This window comes from Triticum urartu, chromosome 7A (genome assembly GCF_056163025.1).
Source record: "Triticum urartu cultivar PI428250 chromosome 7A, HENAU_Tu73, whole genome shotgun sequence".
NCBI classification, from domain to species: domain Eukaryota; kingdom Viridiplantae; phylum Streptophyta; class Magnoliopsida; order Poales; family Poaceae; genus Triticum; species Triticum urartu.
The window spans coordinates 643,939,149-643,948,034 of NC_141879.1; the positions used below are offsets into that span (position 1 = coordinate 643,939,149).

The 8,886-nt window shown below is 37.2% G+C and overlaps 1 pseudogene; it reads left to right on the plus strand.

Annotated features, from left to right (window-relative positions):
- Positions 1–3,324: 3,324 nt before the first annotated feature.
- Positions 3,325–5,447, plus strand: LOC125519224 (uncharacterized; annotated as a pseudogene).
- Positions 5,448–8,886: the final 3,439 nt, after the last annotated feature.

The following is an 8,886-nucleotide window of genomic DNA, read 5'->3' on the forward strand; positions in this document are numbered from 1 at the left end:
CAGATCATTGAACTAATGATGTGACCTCGTTAATCAAATAACAACTCTTTGTTCATGGTTAGGAAACATAACCATCTTTGATTAACGAGCTAGTCAAGTAGAGGCATACTAGTGACACTCTGTTTGTCTATGTATTCACACATGTATTATGTTTCCGGTTAATACAATTCTAGCATGAATAATAAACATTTATCATGATATAAGGAAATAAATAATAACTTTATTATTGCCTCTAGGGTATATTTCCTTCACATACGTTGTTCCCTTTGTCATCGGTATGTTACTTGCCTGAGATTCGGTCGTCGTTATCCAATACCTAGTTCAATCTCGTTACCGGCAAGTCTCTTTACTCGTTCCGTAATACATCATCCCGCAACTAACTCATTAGTTGCAATGCTTGCAAGGCTTAAGTGATGTGCATTACCGAGAGGGCCCCGAGATACCTCTCCGACATTCGGAGTGACAAATCCTAATCTCGAAATACGCAAACCAACATGTACCTTTGGAGACACCTGTAGAGCTCCTTTATAATCACCCAGTTACGTTGTGACGTTTGGTAGGACACAAAGTGTTCCTCCGGTAAACGGGAGTTGCATAATCTCATAGTCATAGGAACATGTATAAGTCATGGAGAAAGCAATAGCAACATACTAAACGATCGGGTGCTAAGCTAATGGAATGGGTCATGTCAATCAGATCATTCAACTAATGATGTGATCCCATTAATCAAATAACAACTCTTTGTCTATGGTTAGAAAACACAACCATCTTTGATTAACGAGCTAGTCAAGTAGAGGCATACTAGTGACACTTTGTTTGTCTATGTATTCACACATGTATTATGTTTCCGGTTAATACAATTCTAGCATGAATAATAAACATTTATCATGATATAAGGAAATAAATAATAACTTTATTATTGCCTTTAGGGCATATTTCCTTCAGCCTCAACCAACCTACATGTGGAATCCGCCCGACTTCGGTTCTGATATGGAGAATATCGCTGATAGAAGACTTAACCTCAAAATAAGAAGAGTGGTGGCTAATCGTTCCCTAACACACTGGTGTATGTTGAACAATGTAGTATTATAGAAATCACATCTTGAAATAATCTTTTGGCGAATGAAATCGCATCTTGAATTTGTTTGGATACTAGATTTGCACATCAACTTGAGGAGGGGCTCGGACTTTGTCTTCCATTGGTGTCCACCACGCCCGTGCAAACTAGGATTCCTGCTTTGCACTTTGGTCTTAGCGACATAACCCACATCACCAGAAAAAAAAGGCATAACCCAGATATCCACAGGAAAATCGACGTGAATTAGATTCAACTACACGTGTCTTTGCAAGGTGTCACGCCAACATTGAGTTTGGAAGAAATGTGCAGATACTAACACGGGTAGGTATATTTCAAATGTATGAACCTTTTTCCTCATATTGTCTGTTTTTAAATAGTTTTGTTTTATCGCGGATCACATATGTAGACATTTTGTCATGATAAACTTTTAAGTTTGCATTAGTCAATATTGTACTCAGTCTAGTTGACAATATTTTGACTAGCAATTACCATGTAAATACATAGTTTGTGTGAGACAACGTCTCAATCATAAGTAAGTACTTTTGAATACAAACCTAATAACATCAATTTTATGTCACATTCTTGTTTACATTAATTATGTAATTATTGGTCAAAACCTTTTTTGAATCAAAATACTTATTATAATATCTATAAAAATAGAAGGAGTATATTTCACGATATAGACAATTTCCACACCATGAACCCAACCCATCATGAGCGGTGATCTTCTCATGTTCACAGCATGACAATCACTGTGACACGCTTACTTATGAACATTTTCTATGTTTTATATTTCTTCTCGTTTTAATTTTGTGAAATTTTTTCAAAACAATAAAACTTGTATCATTTTTAAAAATGGGTATACTTTCCTAATTGATGAACATTCTTTGAAATTTGGGTCATATTTCAAGATCTAAGAATTTTTTCCATCCATGTATATTTTAAAATTCATGAACGTTTTGTTTTGAAATTTGGAAAAAATTTAAATCCAAGAAAATTTTCAAATTCGTGTTTTGTTTTGAAATTTGGAACATTTTTTGAAATACATGAGCAGTTTTAAAATTCCCGATTATTTTTTGAATCAAGAAATATTTTTAAAATTCATGCATATTTTTAAATTTATTAAAGTTTTTAATCCAGAAATGATTTTCATCTTTTTAGCAGTTTTCAAAGTCAAAAAACAAAAGGAAACGAAAACAAATCAGGGGTGCCCCTGCCCGCACATGGGCCAGCCCAAAGCGCGTGGTGGGTGGGCGTTTATTGTCACCTCGTCGGCCTAGGCGCGCTCGAGGAGGACTCTGCCGCAACGCCACGCCCCAAGGCCCAATTCTTCCTCCTAAAATCCCTTCGGAGTCGCCGTCGTCACCCATCGCCTCCCACGTGGGTTGCTCTTGTCGTGAAGCGATCGACGCCCTTTTCCTCCTCGAAAATATATAATAGAACACCTGCACCCAGGCCCTTCCTATCTAGCCATCCATTCTGCGCATCGCTATTCGTGCAAACACATTTCTCTTTTTTGTTTCTCTCGCATAAAACATGTTTTTAAGTTCAAACCTTTGCAGCGTGGCAAAACTTTCTATCTAGAATCTAGGATAAATCTTTCAGATTTTTTGGTTAAAAATAAATATACAAAAAATGATTTTTTAGATTAAAAATCATTTTTAATCAAAAAAATCATTTTTTGTAATCTTTCAGATTTTTTGGTCAAAAATAAATATACAAAAAAAATCATTTTTTGTATATATACGAAAAATGATTTTTGACCAAAAAAATCATTTTTTATATTAAAAATGATTTTTGATCTAAAAAATCATTTTTTGTATATTTATTTTTGACCAAAAAATCTGAAAGATTTATCCTATACAAAAAATGATTTTTTAGATTAAAAATGATTTTTAATCTTAAAAATCATTTTTTGTATATTTACTTTTGACCAAAAAATCTGAAAGATTTATCCTAGATTCTAGATAGAATGCTTTGTATCTAAAAAATCATTTTTTTTATATATTTATTTTTGACCAAAAAATCTGAAAGATTTATCCTAGATTCTAGATAGAAAGCTTTGCCAAGTTGCAAAAGTTTGAACTTAAAAACATATTTTATGCGAGAGAAACAAAAAAGAAAAAAATTTATATAGAAAGTTAGTTGTGTTGCATAGATCTTAAAACAATATTGAACAGGCAGGATAGCAGAGCCCAGATGCAGATGTTCTAAAAATCCGCGTCCCAAGCGAGAAGCACCGGCGCATGGACCGCGAGCCCCGTGCCCACGACGGGGAGGTGGAGGCCCGACGGAAGCGCCACCTCGTCGACCGCGAGATGAATCCGCGGGGGAAGAAGAGGATGAGCACCGACGACGATCCGCGTGCCGGCGGAGCGTCCAGCTCCAACGCGATGAGTTCAGATGCGTGGGCTGAGAAGGTTCACCCGGAGGGCGAGATGACCGATGAAAGCGCCGCGTCTGCTACACTGGCGCGGTCTCCACCGTCCTCACCCAGCGCTGCCCTATCCGAGGAGTCGTCCACCTACTCCCTGCCACAGGAGATGGTAGACAGATTGAGGCAAATCATGGCCAATCATGAGGCGGACGAGCAGCTGCAAAGTATTTACTACTGAAATCACGTCTTCTGACTAATATTTAGCTCTCTTTTCTGACAAGAAAAAATCAACTATCTTGGACATTAGATTTTGTACATAAATCATACATACGTATAGTTATCTATATCCTTATGGGAATCTAACGGGGAAACCCTATTTTGTTATAGTTCAAAGAGACGCCGAGCTGTCCAAACTTACAGTGGAGAGCGATTTTTGCGACATTGATGACGGCAGTTCCCGGAGTTGTAAAGCTCGGAAGGTGGCTGTGCTAGCTTCACGGTCCGTCGTTGCTCTCTCTTCATTTTCAAGTGTCACCCCCCCCCCCCCCCCCCCCCTCTCTTCTTTTACCACTCTCTCCAAATAGTGCAAGATTTGCATATTGTTGACTCCTACCTGCTTCTTTTTCAGATGAAAAGAGGATAAGAGTTTGCTCAGGATTCGTGATATCATCCAATGCTTGTACAGATACCTACAAAATCTTAACTTCGGCAACACTAATAAGGTCTCTTAACACGAATAACATTTTGATTCCAGATGTAAAGGTGGGCGCATGCAGTAGTAGTTCCTTGTGAATCTACTTTTAGTATTAAAAGGTGGAGTACATATGTATTTTTTTCTTGCCTAATTTTTTTGTCGGATAACTTATTGTAGATCAAGGTGTGTTTACCAAATGGGGATATCTCTGATGGCATCATATCCATGGTAGATTTTCACTATAACATAGCTGTTGTTAAAGTGAAATCTGATCAGAAACTTCCAGAGGCAGTTATGATTAGTGAAGTTATCAAAAGAGGAGCCGTGTTAGCGATTGGACGTTTCTATGATCATGGTAGAGTGATGTGCGCACAAGGTAAAATCATAAAACAAGCAAGTACATTTGATTGCTTGGAGCTTCTAGTATCAAGCTGCCAGACGACCATGGTAAGCCCAACTATAGCGCTTTTATCTCCGCATTCACTAAACGAAATGCCGAACTGGTGTTAGTACTTCCCTCTGTGCTATACTATCTTGAACTATTTTATTTAGTTCATATAGATGCTGTAGTGCCACTTTCATGCTAAAAGTTGTGGAAGTAAGTCAAAATGTGCTAGAGAATGAAAAAATAGCAGCACATCCTTCTTTTGAAAGGGCCCAAACATGACCTTTATAGCATAATCAGATGCCTAAGAAGACATGACTTACACCATTATAACTAAATATGTGACAGTGCTAATTCTTTGAGACATACCACAAGAAAATGTTTGATGCGAATATCTATTAAGATGTACAATTGAAAACTTCACTTGAATTGTTTTCTTATCCCTATCGCTGTTTGTTCTTTGTTGTGAAAATGTTTCTGTTTATTGTGCATGATATTTGGTGCAATTTTCTATAGCTATTCTCTTGTGCTTGGGATGCCATTTGGTCAGCCTATTCATAATTATTTGCTCCTTTTTACTAGGCGGGTGTTGGAGGTCCCCTTGTAAATTACAGTGGTGATGTCGTGGGTATCAATTTCTACGGAGAGAACCACACACCCTTTCTTTCAACGGGAGTTATTGTAAGATGCTTGGAACATTGGAGAAAATATGGGTAGACACATTTCTATACCAACACTGCTAGATATCTTATTTTTAGCACCCTTGCATATGATGATGCTTTGTTTTGATTTGTAGAAAAATAATTCGACCTTGGCTTGGAATCATGTATACAAGCCTATTGATATGTTGCCACTTCGAGTTTTGGAGAGATGTGCATATCTTGGCAAGGGTTTGTATATTTTAGATGTATGAAACTCTTCTTTTTATCGTTTCTTACTTATTACTGTACTAGTTCATGAAAGATCAAAGCATTTTTTTTTGGGATGGTTTTTGTGTGTGTAGATAGCATTTGTAGGCATTTTCACTATTATGAACACAAACTCTTTGGTACTCATCTTCTGTGGATTTCTCAACATTTACGGTATTGCTGCACTTTTGTTATAGCAAGATCTTCAAAGATAATTATGATAATTGCTGGAAAAACATAATTTTTAGTGGCAAAAGCATCCCAAATATAAGGGTGTGAATGGACTCGCGGGAGATACATTTTGAACGTTTTCATGCAAAGCTAGTTATTTAGTTTTTTTTCTCCTAAATGCAGGGTTGCTCAAAATGCTAATACTTGACTATATGTACAATTCTATTTTTAATGTTCTTTATGTGCAATCTAAAATCTCAAGAGTGATGGTAGTGATATTCATATTTCGACAAGGCAGACTTAATAATTTGGTAATTAGGTGGCCAAGAGATCACCTGCCGATGTAGCTGGGCTTTTTGTTGGTGACGTTTTGGTCGAATATGCGGGAGAAGTTATCTGTACTGCTCCAAAGGTGATTTCTACTTCAGATAATTGCCATTTTATTATTTATATTAGTAATGTGTTTTTTATCATATAAAATGGAAATTTTAACCACATTTTTTTTTGCATCATGCACAGTTTGGTGCAATGTTGATGGATATGTGTGAGGAACAAGTCGAGGCAGATACTTTAAGAAGCAAAGTGACTATTGAGGTATTTTTTCTAAATTATTCTAGCAATTAGGATTGTCGCCATATGTTCTAACCATTGAATATTGGACATTTTCACTAGGTCGTTTTAAGGAATGAAGGAGATGGCAGCATAGCAAGGAAGACGTTGCATGCTGATGTTTTAAGCGAGTTCAATTACTATAGGTGGTGTATCATTTTCTCTGTGTTGTGGAGTTAATTTTGTTGGAATTACTTTTCGTTTTGATAGTACTTTTGTTGACTTCAGATGGCTAGATCCATTGCCTAACTACAATCGCAGTGTTTATGCTAGAGAACAGTTTATGGAATTATAATAAGGTACGGTGATACTACACTAACATTATTTGTTGCATTTTTAGTTCGATTTGTGTTCTCTTGACTATTTCCTCTTTGGTGGAGCCTGAAACTTGTGTGAACCCACTTCATGTATTCTGTTATTAAATATTCCCTCCGCTTCAAAATATAAGGTGTATTTGTTTTTAAAAAAGTCAAACACGTGCATGTTTGACCAAGTTTCTAGAAAAAATAGCAATATCTACGATACCAAATTTATATCATCTGATCCAACACGAAAAATATTTTCATATTTTATCTATTAAGTATTCAAGATGTTGATATTTTCTTCTACAACCTTAGTCAAACATACAATCATTTTACTTGCACGATAACTGATGCATCTTATATTCTGGAACAGAGGGAGTATGTTGGTTCTTTTCCGACACTTGCAACTTATGTCCATGTGTTTTTTGCCCTCTTCCCCCTTGCAGCATGTTGTTCTTTTATTGGTACTTATGCTCATATATTTGCTATTGCTTTTATACTCAACAGGAGACAAAGTCTAGGTTTTGTTGAACATAATGGGATTTTCCTTCCTACTGCGTGTACTGATGTCTATGAAGCTCCCTCTCTAATGCCATCGCCCTGAGCAACATCAGCCTCATGACAAGTAATTTTTTTGTTCATGGCGTGTTCACAAGAAAGTGGTATTGCATCAACTAATACGAAGATGCACCCGAGAATACGTCCTCATGTGTGAAAAAAATTAACAATTTTCTCATGTGAAAAATGTTTCATCAATATTAGTCATGTAAATATATTAGAGCCACACACATTGCAACTTTTCATGAGAAAGAAATATTTGAGCCACAAATGCTGCAACTTTTCATGAAAAGGATTTCTATTTTGGGGCACTATTTTTCTTTTCTTTTTTGTTACGTTGTGCAATACAATAAGAATGTTCTTCTATGAGAATGTACACATATAACATAAACATTTGCATGTGTAAACTTATTTTGACTTTTTGTGATTATAAAAATTGTTTTGAATATGTGATTCATCTCGGAAGCGTGTAAAGAGCATCCTTTACCAGACTCCGTCAAATTTTGACCATTGATTTAACCAAGAAAATATGAGTTGTGTTCCCTAAAAAGTATAGCATGGGAAACATCTTTCAAATCCAATAGTATAGTGTGTGTGTGTGTGTGTGTGTGGTGTGTGTGTGGGGGGGGGGGGGGGGGCTTAGAACTCATATCTTTATTAGTTAACAAGTGAACCGGAGGGAGTACTAAATTATAGCATAGGTATATCTATATTGTACCAAGTTGCAAGTCAAGATCTATGGCATTCATGTCACATGTTGCCTTCAACTTCAAGAGATGTTGACTTCCTATTTTGGTTAGATCTTAGTGAAAAGAAAACTAGATTACTCGAGTGTGTCGGCCAATCTCCTTAATTACAACCTTGTTTTGGCAAACGTTGCTACACAAAGTTTGGTTGAGCAGAACAACATAATTAGTTGCAAGAACTGAAACGTCATTTTGCACTGCATTAGTAGGAGTCCAATGGAAGAGCCGTGCTCGGTAAGATGTGTAGTAGGCTAGTCATAGTGGGAGTAACTTATCTGGTAACATAATACATCCTAATATAAGTTTTTTTGCGGGGAATCCTAATATAAGTTCACTTATGTGTCAAGTAGTTAATAAGGAGAGAGGTGTTTGTCATAACAATATGTTATCGTAACATAACGCAACCCAAGCAAAATGAGTCTATAACCTAATAAATGCAACCATCTATGATACTACTTCTATGATACTTTGCACTACGAAGATAGTAACATAGAGTAGTGTCATATGCATGACACTAATCGATAATATTGAACTGAGGGGATCTCCAAAACTGACCCCTAAAAGTGACTGAACACGCATATCGCTTTCTTCTCTTCCAAGAGAGAAAGAAAGGCGATCTCGCCTCCAGCCGCACTAGTAGAAAAATGGTCAAATGTGAAGCACATTAGTGCCGGTTTGAATTTGAGCCGGCACTAATGTGACCATTAGTGCCGATTCCAACGGCTAGGCGGGCAGGCATCATTAGTACCGGTTCGTGGGCAACCTTTAGTACCGGTTCATGTCACGAACCGGTACTAATGAGGCCAGTGCGGCTGTGGTCAGGCTGGGGCCCCCACGAAGACCTTTAGTACCGGTTCATGGCATGAATCGGTACTAGAGTTTCTTAGTAAGCTGATTTTTAGTCCCACCTCGCCAAGAGAGAGGCAGTATGAGCGGTTTATAAGCCGTGAGTGCAGAGACAATGACGAAGATGCACAATGCTCACCTGCACGTTGATTAGCTTCAAACCTTTCGGAATAGCATAGATTGCACTGAGCTATATGCAGTGCAGTCTACAC